This window comes from Lathyrus oleraceus, chromosome 2 (genome assembly GCF_024323335.1).
Source record: "Lathyrus oleraceus cultivar Zhongwan6 chromosome 2, CAAS_Psat_ZW6_1.0, whole genome shotgun sequence".
NCBI lineage: Eukaryota > Viridiplantae > Streptophyta > Magnoliopsida > Fabales > Fabaceae > Lathyrus > Lathyrus oleraceus.
Window position 1 is genome coordinate 464,731,257 of NC_066580.1, and position 13,564 is coordinate 464,744,820.

The 13,564-nt window shown below is 39.6% G+C and overlaps 1 non-coding gene across 1 annotated transcript; it reads left to right on the top strand.

Moving 5' to 3' along the window:
* Positions 1-1,863: 1,863 nt before the first annotated feature.
* On the top strand, positions 1,864-1,970 carry LOC127124980 (small nucleolar RNA R71). The gene has a single exon (XR_007804449.1). It is a non-coding gene; the product is annotated as a small nucleolar RNA R71 (small nucleolar RNA).
* The last annotated feature ends 11,594 nt before the right edge of the window (positions 1,971-13,564 follow it).

Below are 13,564 nucleotides of genomic sequence, written 5' to 3' on the forward strand. Positions count from 1 at the left end.
ATCCAAAAACTCGTATCATAGGTTCTTGGGCAATTCCTTAAGTTCTTGAGCTAGTTTTTGAGAATTTGGTGAAAGGTCAGGAGTAAGGGCCAAACATTCGTTAGTGTGAGGTTCTGTTTCCTTTAGCTCGTCATCCTTTTCATTCGGGTTTGAAAATGGTTCGATCACAGGTTCTTCTTGATCAAATTCCCTTATACATTCATCTATGATATCGATCGCGTAACATGCGTCCTCTATGATTGGTGCCATCAGGAACTTTGAAAGAATAAACTCTATCTTTTCATCCCCTACTTCGAAAGTTAATTCTCCTCTTTTAACATCTATTATAGCTTCGACTGTTGATAAAAATGGTATACCTAAAAGGATAGGGATATCGTCGTCTTCCTTGATATCCATGACCACAAAGTCTGTTGGGATATAAAGTTGACCGATCCTAACTGGGATGTCTTCTAAAATGCCTACAGGATACTTAACAACCTATCGACTAATTGGAGGGACATCTTAGTTGGTTGTAATTCTCCTAAGTTTAACCTTATACACACAGCTAAGGGAATTAAACTCACACTAGCGCCTAAGTCTAGGAAAGCTTTGTCGATCACATGACTCCCTAGAATGCAAGGTATAGAAAAAACCCCAGGGTCTTTCTCCTTCTTAGCAATTTTATTATCGGAAATAAAGTTGCATTCCAAGGTTCTGGGATCGTCAAGCCTATGCTTGTAGGTTAAGATGTCTTTGAGAAATTTGGCGTAAGATGGAATTTGGGTGATGGCTTCAGTGAAAGGAATCTCTACATGAAGCTTCTCTATTACTTTTATAAACTTTTGGTATTGGTTATTAATTTTGGTTTATTTAAGTCTTTGTGGATATGGGATTGGTGGTTTGTACGGGGGTGGTGGGTTGTAAGTTTTATCCTTGGCTTCTCCTTCTTGGTCGGTTTGTTTTTCGGGTTCCACCTGTTCCTCTCCTTGGTTGGTAGGTATATTTTCTTTAGAAGCTTTGGACTCTCTCATTGCTGGGTTACGAGGCCCTTCGTAAGAGGTCCCACTTCGTAATGAGATAGCATTAGCTTGCCCTCGAGGGTTGAGTTGAGGTTGTCCAGGGAATTGTCCTCCAGGTGTAGTTTGAGGGGCTTGGTTTTGTGCTACCTGTGAGATCTGGGTTTCAAGCATCTTGTTGTGAGTGATTATCTGATCAACCTTAGTCCCTAATTATGTTATCAGTTCGTTTACGTGAATGTTCTGGTTTAGGAATTCTTTATTTTGCTGAGTCTGGCCTGATATAAAGCTCTCCATGATCTTCTCAAGGTTAGGCTTCTGGGGAACAACTTGCATAGGTTGATTTGGTTTTTGGGCTTGAAAACCTTGTGGTCTTTGAGGTGCATAATTTTGGATAGGGTTTTGGTTTATATAGGAAAAATTCGGGTGATTTTTCCACCCATGGTTGTAAGTATTAGAAAATGGGTTACCTTGGGCGTAATTCACTTGGTCGGTGTTCAGGTCGTTCAAAAGGTTACATTCCACCGATTCGTGTCCTTTAGATCCACAAAGTTCACACTCTGTGTGGACTACCATTGCGGTGTTAGTGTTTGTAGAAATATGTTCGACCTTAAGGGCTAAAGTGTCCATTTTTGCTTGCATCATGTCCATAGAGCTTATCTCATGTATTCCACCTTGGGTCTCCTTTTTCTCTATTGATGCTCGTTCAGTTCCCCATTGGTAATGGTTTTAGGCCATATCCTCAATTAGGTCACAAGCTTCAGGGTAAGGTTTGTTCATCAGCGTGCCGCCAGCGGCAACGTCGATGCTCATCTTTGTGTTATAATATAGTCCATTGTAGAAGGTATGAACGATCAACCATTGTTCTAGGCCATGGTGTGGACAAACTCTTAACAACTCTTTATATCTCTCCCAAGCTTCAAAAAGTGATTCTCTTTGGTTTTGAGTAAATCTAGTTATTTGGTTTCGAAGAACAACAGTCTTACTAGGGGGAAAATATCTAGTAAGGAATACTCTTCTAAGGTCTTCCCAGGTAGTTATTGAGTTAGCTGGAACTGAATCCAACCATGAACATGCTCTATCCCTGAGGGAGAAAGGAAATAATCTTAAACGAATCACATCATGTGAAGCACCATTGGATTTAAAGGAGTCGGCCAGTTGGATAAAGACTTTTAAATGTTGATTTGGGTTCTCAGTAGCTGTAAGACCCTAATTTTGTCCCTAAGATCCCTCATGGCATCATAACATTGCCTCAAGGATCATTAGCATCTTGGTTCCCTTTACCTTTGGGTGGGACTTCTTGAGAGTGGTCTGAGATCACCAAGCATGCTTGAATTGTATATCATTGCTTTTCTTATTTTAGTTACTAACCAAAAGCACAAAAATATGTCACTAACATCTTTTGTTTGTAGCTTGAGTAATCACAAGGTTAAAGGCTTCAAGGAGATCATTGGTACAAAGATATGGCCAAGAGGAGATGAAAGCAAGCATGGTAATGGTTCCCAAAGTTCTCATCCATCAAATGTGCCTCCCTAGCATCTCAATTCATCATTTTGATCAAAACAAGTCAAAGGGTTTGAGGTTTGTGCCCCAAAGAAACCCTAATTCATCTGTGCACCACAATACCTTGCTCTTGAAGCAACCTCAGCCTATGGTCAAATGCAATCAAGGTAAGTTCTTTAATTCATAATTTCATGCATATTTGAACTTATTTGAGTGTTCTCAATCATCAATTCATCAAGATATGGGTTGTGGACTTGAGAAGTTGATCAGTTAATTCATCTGACTATTTTGAAATGCACTGAGACCTAACGTTTTATATGTTGGTCAAATGGAGATTATTCCAAAAGCAAAAATGTTATTAGGGATAATATGAACAACTTTCATGTTCATCAAAAATTTATTTGAAGCTTGGAAGATCATCCCCCATTCCAAGACATTATAGGTCATTTTGACTGAAACCCTAATTTTGGGTCAACTTCCCAAAGACACAACTCATTCATTTTTTATGACTTTGAGGTGGGGTCAAATGAATTGGAAAGCTTAAGATGTCTACTTCAAATGTTATGTTGAACAATATTTCAAAATATCAAAGTAAATACATGTGATAATGCAAGACATTATAGGTCCTTTTGGACCAAATGCATTGAAAGGCAAAAAAGTCTAACTTCAAATGCCCATAACTCTTTTATCAAAAATCCAAATGATGCAAACTTTAAGTCCATTTTGATTTTCTTGAAAATATCTACAACTTTGACGTTGGAGGTTTTTCCATTTGAATCTTTCATCATCAAAACAGAAGGGCTTGAACATTGGCCAAATTTAGAAACTTTGCCTTGACATGTTTTGCACCTTGCACTTTAAACTCAAATTTCACCAATTTCCACATCCCAAATGGATTTTTGCCCAACATAACAATTGTTCCTTACATCAAAACCTTTCCAACCATTACTCACATGATCATGTTTGGATTTGGCAAGTGTTAGTTTCGAAGAGGAGAAGTTGTCAGTTCAATTATGCATAACATGTGAGAATTCATTACACAAGCCTTTGCCTCTCAAATTACACGCCCATTTCACTATGGTATGAGTACAGATGTCATTTGGCTTTGGTTTTGGGCCTTGTGCATGACCATGCAAGCCCATGCAGTGGATATCCAATTCCATGCACACGGATTGCATCACATTCTCCTTACGATTCCCTCTACAAATAGAAGCTCTATTCCATTCAAATACAGACTGAAATCAACCTGAATTGCTGCAGAAATCAAAACCCAACCTCTCACCAAAGAAGCTAGTTCATTTTTCTCTAAATTTTTCAGATCCAAAATTCAACTACATTTGGTTGAATCCTTGGATCTAAAGCTTCTAAACCTTCATCCTTTACTCCATTGATCTTCTGTTTTGATAAAGAAAGCAAGGAATCGAGCTCAAGCCTCCAGAAATCAAGGTTGTTATGCAACTGGTTTTTTCTTCGAAACTCATAATATATTGACATATTTGCTTGGATCTTGTGTTGGCTGAAGTCCTCTCAATAGAGGCATCATGATTGTGCATTTAATTTTTGAAATCCATTAAGTTCATGATGAACACCACAGAACTTCCATCTCTGATTTCTCTCAATATAGAGATCTAGAGTGGAATTGAGTGGCATAGGGATGATGTACATCATCCCAGCTTTCCAAAGATGTATAGATTGTGCATTTTTTGGTTAAGATTTGGTTGTTTGCAAAATTGGCCGGAATCTTCATGCTCACCGGAGAAGAAGGTGGCTCCGGTGGCCGTGCCATTGCCAGATGTGTTGTGGATCGTTGGATTGAATTTCCAAATCTAATCCAGGCCCTTGTTTGTTATGACTTGTTTTAATACATTGTGCAACGCATTTGACTTTGACCTATGGTGGAAGCGCGCATCTGGAGCCTGTGATCTGCCAGCTCAATTAATGAGCTCAAATCTAACGTTCCTGTTTTTTTTTAAATTTTAATTTCAAATTTTATTTTCTTTAATTCCCTTTTATTTCAAAAATTCATATCTCTCTCATTTTTAATCCAAAAATTATGGGACCAATTGCATTAGTCTCCAAATAAATTCTAGTTTCTATTTCTGATTTTTAATATTTTTATTTTATCATTTGATATTTTTATGAATTTTCTCTTTTCTGGTTGTTTTTAATTCATTTTAAATAGTTTTTGATATTCAAAAAATACAAAAATATTTTCCTAACCTATTTGAATGATGATGGATCTATGAAAAATATTCTCATCAATTTTTTATTAATTTGAGATTTATTTGAGATTTTAGTTCAATTAGGTTATTTATATTAATTTTTAATTGATTAAAAATAGTTTCTGACTTTTAAAAATGCTGAAATTTTTTGTCAAACTTTGTTTGACCTTGTTGAACTTGGGATAAATTACTTGGACCTTTCAAGGTTGAATTGAAGTGATTTTGAAGTTTGACCTTTCCATTATTTTTAATTCAAGTTTATTTTAATATTAAAAATGCCAAAAAATATTTTGCTTATTGTTTGACCTCCAATCTTCATCTTATTTCTGATTTATCATTGTTTGACTTTGACTTTCAATGTCATTTGGTCAATACATATGGATTGGTACATCTTATTGCACTTTATGCATTTTGATCTTTCCATTTTCATTATCCATTCTCCATCTCTTTCTTCTTCTTCTTCTTTCTTTTTGATCAATGAGTTAAAGGTTGATAAGTTAGCATTGATTAGGGAGACTTAATCTTCCTTGATTCAAATCTAATTCATCTTGATCAATTGATCAAGTGAATGGCTTTGCATTAAGGATAGGTTGTTTTCTAAATCATGCAAAAGGCTTAAACCAATACAAGATCAATTCTCATTTTCTTTTTTGGCATGGCAAGTTGTTGGAACTTGGTTCACTAATCAAGACTTCTAACTTGTGTTGTTGCCTACATTATTATTGATCGACCTCAGATAGTTGTGACTTCTACATAAGTCCAATTACGATTGCTTAACATAGCGCTAAATTTGCCTTATGGCACATTAACTACTAACACTAACCATTAACAACTAACATTTACCTTTTGCTCTTTACTTTTATGCAATTTACTATTCTTGCACATATTATCCATTTTCTTTTCTCTTTGCTCACTTGAGCACATGTTTATGTTAATGCCATTTGCCTTTTGCTCACTTGAGCACATAATTGTGTATATATTATTGTGCTTGTAATTTGTTTTGATTATTGTGAACCAAATGCAAAGAAATGGACTTAGTTTCTAGGACTTTCCCTATGCAAAGAAATGGAGAAATGGACTTAGATCCAAGGACTTTCCTTATGCAAAATTGGAGTAAAAGGACCTTAATGATGAAGATGGATTAGAAGGACCAAATCTCTAAACTCACTCTTGTCCATCCTTGATTTACTTCATGAAACTTTTGATGTGTGTGCTTTTGTGCTAGGGGATTCTATGAGCTCAAATTGGAGAAACCATTGTCATGTTCATCCAAAGTGAAAGACACAAGATACATTGAGGATCTCTTAAGAGGCTTGTTTGATGTTTGCTTATGCTTTTTGTGATTGCCTATTCCAAAGGATGGGAGCTACTTGGATCATCTATATGATCTCAAGAGAGGAACTCCATTGTGGTTTTGTTTCTTTATCCCTCACCTTTTGCTTTACTTAGGACTTAGCCTTTCTTCTTCTTCTCTCCACTCTAACCCAAGCCAAAACCTTTTGTGCAAACATTTAACCATTGTTTTCAAACATTAGAAACCTAAGCCTTAGGCTTTTGATTTTCAAACCTTCTTTTCATAACACTTATTTTGAATTGAATCTTTAAGTCAACTTTGACCATTTTTGTATATACTTCTAATTGGTAAACATAACCCATTCAAATGCCTTTTTATGGTTCCAATGGCCACTTCCTTAATCAAATTTTTCATAACCTTTAGCTATTAGGTTTGAGTTATCCTTGTGGTAGATGTGATACTCACCTACATCCTTAGTGATGGACAAATGAGTCTTCCATGCTTATTATAGGGTTAACCCCTCAATAGCATGTTGAAGCTATCCTCACATGGTGGATTTGTGGTTTGGTTGAGTTTTCTCCCTTTGATAACAAAAGACCTTAAGGCTTTTGGACCAATCAATTCACCAACTCATTTTGAGATTTTTACCCCGAACTACGAGGTTTTGATCCTAATCTTTTTAAGGTGGTACGTAGGCAATGGGTTTATCCATCCAAACACAAAATATAAATAAACTTGTATATTCTCTTCTCATCTTTTCAATCATGTTTGCACAAACAAATTTTCACAAAACAACAACCTTACAACAAGTATGAAAAGGGCTCCCTAGGAGTACCTAGGATGTTTTGGGTGCCTAACACCTTCCCATTACATAACCAACCCCCTTACCCATATCTCTGTTTCTTTTACTAGGTTTTGTTAAAACTATTAGGTTTTTGTTCGCTTTCTAACCATTCCTTTGGATAAATAGAAGTGCAGTGGCGACTCGACTTGTATGATTTACCTTGGATTTAGTCAATATCTCTAATGGTAACGAATACCCCGCTACAGAAAAGTGGCGACTCTGTTGTGGACTTATCATTTGCCTAGTGGGTTTTGCCAACTTTTCATGCTTGTTGTATTGTATTGTCTTGTGACATATTTTTGTGCAATTTGGGATTACTGTATTGTATGTAATGATTGATTTGCTTGATATTAATTCTTTGTGTGCTTGGTGATCTTTGTGAGATGAGTTCTATACCCGGACTCGGGTGCACTTAGGATAGGAGAATGGCGTAGTCTTATTGACTTGTGTGGAGTTATTCCTTAGCAAGTTGACTTGCAAGTCCATTCACTTGGTGGAGGTCATGATTGGGATCAATAATGTCACACAAGTAAGTTGTGGTTAGACATTACTCTTTCCAATATAGACCTTAGAAGCCAAGGACCTTAGTTTACCAAGCCCATCTTGGCCTATTCTTAGGATGTAGTGCGAAAGTCATTCAAATGTAAGATTTGATACGATTGTTACGCGATACTATACTCATAAGAGTCTCTCTTGAGAATATTTTGGAATACGAGTAGTCGTTTCTCCGATAATATCCGAAAGATGGGATGATGACTATGGGAACTTCTTGTAGAGCATGTTTGGCAGGTTTAAACCCTAGTACATTCCCTTTGGGTGGTTCTTAACCGAGACTCCATGCTCGTGACTTGCAACAAACCCTTGATTCATGGTTGATCCATTCATGTATCCTTAATATCAATGGAACTTGGGTGTTGATAAGGTGTAAACCATAATCCACCAAAATGGATGATTGATATTAAGGATGATATGATCCATCCCATGACCTTTGTTTGGTGTGCTTTGCTTGATCCTTGAGTGTGATTGTTGCATTCATGCATTCATGCACTCATTTGCATCCATATCATCAATAATGAAGAAGATTTTCAAGGAACCTAAGGGGCTTATTTGCAAAATTTTCAGACATGGAAAGACAAAGAAGAAATACAAAGAAGTACAGTTTCAGACAACCAGATTTGAAAGAGTTAAGGAATCTGACATCCTATGTACTAGATCCTTTGGGTTTCAAGGCTCGTTTTGGGAAGCTTCTTCCTCTTCTGACTACTCAGGTGGATGAAGGGTTGATGAGTGTATTGGTGTAGTTTTACGATCCCTTGTACCGTTGCTTCACATTTCCGGATTTCCAGCTTTTGCCTACACTTGAGGAGTATGCCTACCTTGTGGGTATACCTATCCTAGACCAATTGTCGTTCAGTGGCTTAGAGAGTATTCCTACTTCTCAAGAGATAGCAGATATGTTGCATATAGATGAATCTCTGGTTGGTGCTCATATGACTACCAAAGGTGGAATTCAAGGTCTCCCTTCTGAGTTCCTCATTGCTCAAGCTACTATGTATGGGAAGGCCATGAGTGAGGACGCCTTTGAGGCCATATTTGTACTTCTCATCTATGGATTGGTATTGTTCCCCAACATCGACAAGTTTGTGGATGTGAATGCTATTAGGATCTTCTCTACTCTTAATCCTGTTCTGACTCTGTTGGGTGATACCTATTTCTCTTTGCATCTGAGGAATGCAAAGGGTGGTGGTGCCATTGTGTGCTGTTTGCCTCTGTTGTATAAGTGGTTTATTTCTCACTTACCTCAGACGGTCACCTTCAAGGAGAACAAGGGATGTCTACGGTGGTCCACGAGACTTATGTCTCTCACTAATGATGATATCTCTTGGTATAACCGTGTGTATGATGGTGTGCAGATTATTGACTCTTGTGGTGAATTCTCCAATGTACCTCTTCTTGGTACATGCGGTGGGATTAACTAAAACCCTGTTTTGGCACGTCATCATCTTGGGTTCCCCCTAAAGGATAAACCCAATAACATTCTGTTAGAGGGTGTGTTCTTCCAGGAGGGTAAAGATCCCCAAGGCTTGAAGGGCAGAATGGTCCGCGCTTGGCGCAAGATTCATAGGAAAGGAAGGAAAGAGTTGGGTCCTAAGAATTGTGTTGCTATGGAACCTTACACTGCTTGGGTTAGGAAGAGAGTGTCTGAGTATCTCATTGCTTACGAGTATCCGAGACCTACACCTTTGGTTATGGTTGGGCCTTCAACCCTCCCTAACCAAGGAGTAGAGGAGTTGAGAGACGAAGACCGATCACGTGCTTGGATCCGTGAAAGGGAGGAGTTGCTTCAGCAGATCAAGGAGAAGGATGCTTTGATAGAGTTCCTCGAACATCAGGTTATTGATGATCCTGATGATGCATGGACTTCTCTACTTCCTCAGTCTTCCAAGTTTTGGAAGAGGAAGTACGATCGACTCGCCAAGGAGAAGGCAGATATGGAGGCAGCCTACGAGAGAGAGGTGAAGAGGCTTCGTGCATCCTATCTTCCTGTTTCCCGAGCTTTGGATGATTGTTTCTAGGGATCCATAGGATGCTTATTTTCCTTTTCTCTTGTATATGATTGATAATGATGTACTTCTTTTCCCCGATATTATTTGATGAGATATTTCCATATGTGATAAATGTTTAATATTTCCAAAAATTTGCAAATAGAACCCTAAAGTTCCTTTGAAAATAAAAGAAAAACTCATATGCACGAGCATTGCATGCATCATGTGCATAAGCAGGTTTTGTTCCCGGCTTCTTGTCCTGTGGTCTAACTCTGTGTTCTTCATTTATTTTGAAGACAAGTTGACTCACCGGTACTACACCAGAGCCAACATTTCAAGACTGATGGATCATCTGGAACAAGAGAATCGCGAGCTGAAAGAGGAAGTGGCCAGATTAAGTGCCTTGATGGAATCATTTATGGCTGCTCAGAGCCAGTCTTCTCCGACACCTTCAACTCCTCCCCAGAGGACAGTCATCTCTGAGACTGTCTCCTCGACTGCGCCTGAAGCCAGTGCACATTTTGCTCCAACAGCCATGCCAACTGGATTCCCGTGGGGGATGCCTCCCAATTTCATGCCCGAGGGTCCTGCTCCCACATTTGCTTCTATGCCGACATCTAGCCTGGTCCTTGTTGTTCCTCCTCCTGTCGTGCATACTATGCCCAGAGTAGACGACACCATCTATCATTCTGAGCCGTCTGAGGGCCCAGATGTCTATGAGAAGATGGACGCTATGAACGATCAATTTCTTGAGCTTCGTAAGGAATTGAAAACTCTCAGAGGAAAGGATCTTTTCGGCAAGTCTGCTGCCGAACTCTGCTTGGTTCCTAATGTGAAGATCCCTGTTGTCATACGGTGAACTGACTTGGGGGTGTTTTGCTTTTTATCGCAATGTCGCGGATAGCAAGAGTCGCCACCGACTTTTCTTTTATCCAATAAGGAAAGGTGGAAAAGAACAGGAAAGACCTCAATAGATTTTTGGGTTCGGGAGGTACATTATACAAAGGGAAGGTATTAGCACCCTTTGTATCCATGGTTATCCATGGGCTCTTAATTACTGGATCACTTATATTTTTGTCTGAAAAGTGTCGGTGAATTGCTTAAAAAATGTTTGAAAGAGAGTTTAACTTTGTAATGATTCTCGTATGAATGTATACAAAGTATTTATCTCATTTGATTTTGAAAATGGTTTAGAAAAATATAACTCGGTAATGATTCTAGTATGAATGTATACCAAGTGGTGATTTTCTAGGATTTGTAAAGTGTAAAGTGTGAGGGGTGGAAAATGTTTTAGGTTATGATCCAGTAATTGAGAGTTATACCTTCCTGAGGTCGTTATGAACGTTTCCTATCCTTATGAGGGTAAAACTGTCCTTACTATTGAGAAGTAAGTAATCTTACCCTTTGGATGTTTAAGGGTCACCGTAGGGTCATCGATGGGTCATTGAAGGCAACAGTTGTAAGGATACCTTAGCATTCGAAGGGACGATCATCATTTAACCGTAGGCTACACCGAAGGGTCATCGAGGGACAAAATCGTATTTTCGAAGGTAACATCCGAGGGACCATGATTTATTTTATGATGATTTAATCGAAGGGTCTTTGCTAAGTGTATCCCTACATTCGCGGGACATGACCGTTATACCGTAATACCGTAGGGCAGCAAAGAGAGGTCCAAGATCACTTATTTAAAGGCAATATTTTAAAGTCAATTAGGTAATTAGGACGAGCCTCCATATTAAAATCAATACATTAAAATTAATACATTAAAATTAATACATTAAAATTAACACATTAAAATTAATTAAGTAATTTAGGGTGAGTCTCCACAAGGGTATCCCACAAATAAAGTGGAAGACCTAACGGCAATCTTTTCCTGGGACATGTGAACCTTGGCCAAATTCAGCAAACGGGTTAGAATACCAAATCGGGGTGTAATCGAAGATTACACCGCAAAAGAAAATACAGCAGCATGAATGTCAGGCAAAACAGTGCATAATTAACATAGAATAGATCAGATACGCATAGGACATAACAAACAAAATATTAGCGACTGTCCCGTTCGCCTCTGCCTCGCCTAGCGAGGGCCTAGCGAATACTCGCTACATGCTCGCTTAGCGATGTGCTAGCGAGCGGCTGCGGGTTTTGAATTTCAGAACAGTATGACTTCAACCTGCGGCATGGCTTATGGCATCCAACACATAATTATACGGTTCAGCATTCACAATATTCAGGCACACTTAAATTCACATGCAAAACCTCAAATATGTTTATGAATTCAATTATAATATCACATGCAAGTTAAGAACATAAAGCGGTATCACATGCAAATTAAGAAAATAAAGCGATAATAGTAATGCAAACCTGTTTGCAATCGAATTGCAACCTTGAATTGGCGAGCCGGATTGAGTTGGGCGGTGGTAGCTTCGAAGCGGAGGAGCGGCCTTCAGGGTTTCTAAAGTAGCCTCCAGGGTTTTTGTGCCAGGGTTTTCGTCTGTCTCCCTCTGTTTTTCGTCCCCCTTTTCATTACTGAAGTGCTGGTATTTATAATGCCCTTTTTCATGACCTAATGGGCTCAGAACGAAGCCCGAAATTTTTTGTTGTCTGTCAGCCTCGCTAGGCGAGCTGGTAGCGAACGTTTGCTTCGCTAGGCGAGCGTGTAGCGAATGTTCGCTAGGCGAGCGTGTAGCGAACGTAACGTTCGCTAGGCGAGCGTGTAGCGAACAGGCCAGTTTTGGGCCATTTTCTGGATTGGGCCATTCGTGAGCTGGGCCTTCGTTCCTTTGGGATGTCAGTGCCTTGGGGAACAAGTCGGAGGGTCTTGGAAAATGCTTTGTAATATCAACGGGCAAATTTTAGGGTATGACAGCTGCCCCTGTTCAATATTCTTGAACCGAGAGAGTTAGAATGGCGAGTATGTCGTTCGTGGTCTGGAGGTGAAAGATTATTGAACACTAGAATGCCCCAAAAATTTGCGCTTGTCCATCAGTCTTGACGGAGATGGGCTTAAAGATGCCATCCAGGAAGTTTGATGAGGAGATTTCCAGATTGTGTCGTACGTTAGACGATATCTGGAGACATGGGTGTCACATCGGGTCGCACGTCAGACCGTATAGTGAGTCATCCATTATGCTGTCGACTTCGCCGGGGAGTCGGAGTATGCTATATACTGCTGGGGATAAGGGATCAGAATGGATCATACACTGGACCGTATCTGAATACCAGAGTGAGCTGTTCGTTAGGCGGATGACTTTGATGGGGATGAAAGATCAGAATGGATCGTACGCTAGATCGTCTCTGAGTTGCAGAATGAGTCGTCCATTAGGCTGAATCTGCTGAAAAGGGAGTAGTCGTACACTAGACTACCATTCAGAAATGTACCTGTCCGAAGGTAGCATCTGAGAAGATGAAGGTTTAACTTGGTCGTACATTAAACCATATCTGAGCAGAATGAGCCGTCCATTAGGCTGAATCTGCTGAAAAGGGAGTAGTCGTACACTAGACTACCATTCAGAAATGTACCTGTCCGAAGGTAGCATCTGAGAAGATGAAGGTTTAACTTGGTCGTACATTAAACCATATCTGAGCAGAATGAGCCGTCCATTAGGCTGAATCTGCTGAAAAGGGAGTAGTCGTATACTAGACTACCATTCAGAAATGTACCTGTCCGAAGGTAGCATCTGAGTAAGGGAGTAGCCGTATACTAGACTACCATTCAGAAATGTACCTGTCCGAAGGTAGCATCTGAGTAAGGGAGTAGCCGTATACCAGACTACCATTCAGGAATGTACCTGTCCGAAGGTAGCACCTGAGCAAGGGGAGTAGCCGTATACCAGACTACCATTCAGGAATGTACTTGTCCGAAGGTAGCACCTGAGCAAGGGGAGTAGCCGTAAACCAGACTACCATTCAGGAATGTACCTGTCCGAAGGTAGCACCTGAGCAAGGGGAGTAGCCGTATACCAGACTACCATTCAGGAATGTACCTGTCCGAAGGTAGCACCTGAGTAAGGGAAGTAGCCGTATACCAGACTACCATTCAGGAATGTACCTGTCCGAAGGTAGCACCTGAGCAAGAGGAGTAGCCGTATACCAGACTACCATTCAGGAATGTACCTGTCCGAAGGTAGCACCTGAGCAAGGGGAGTAGCCGTATACCA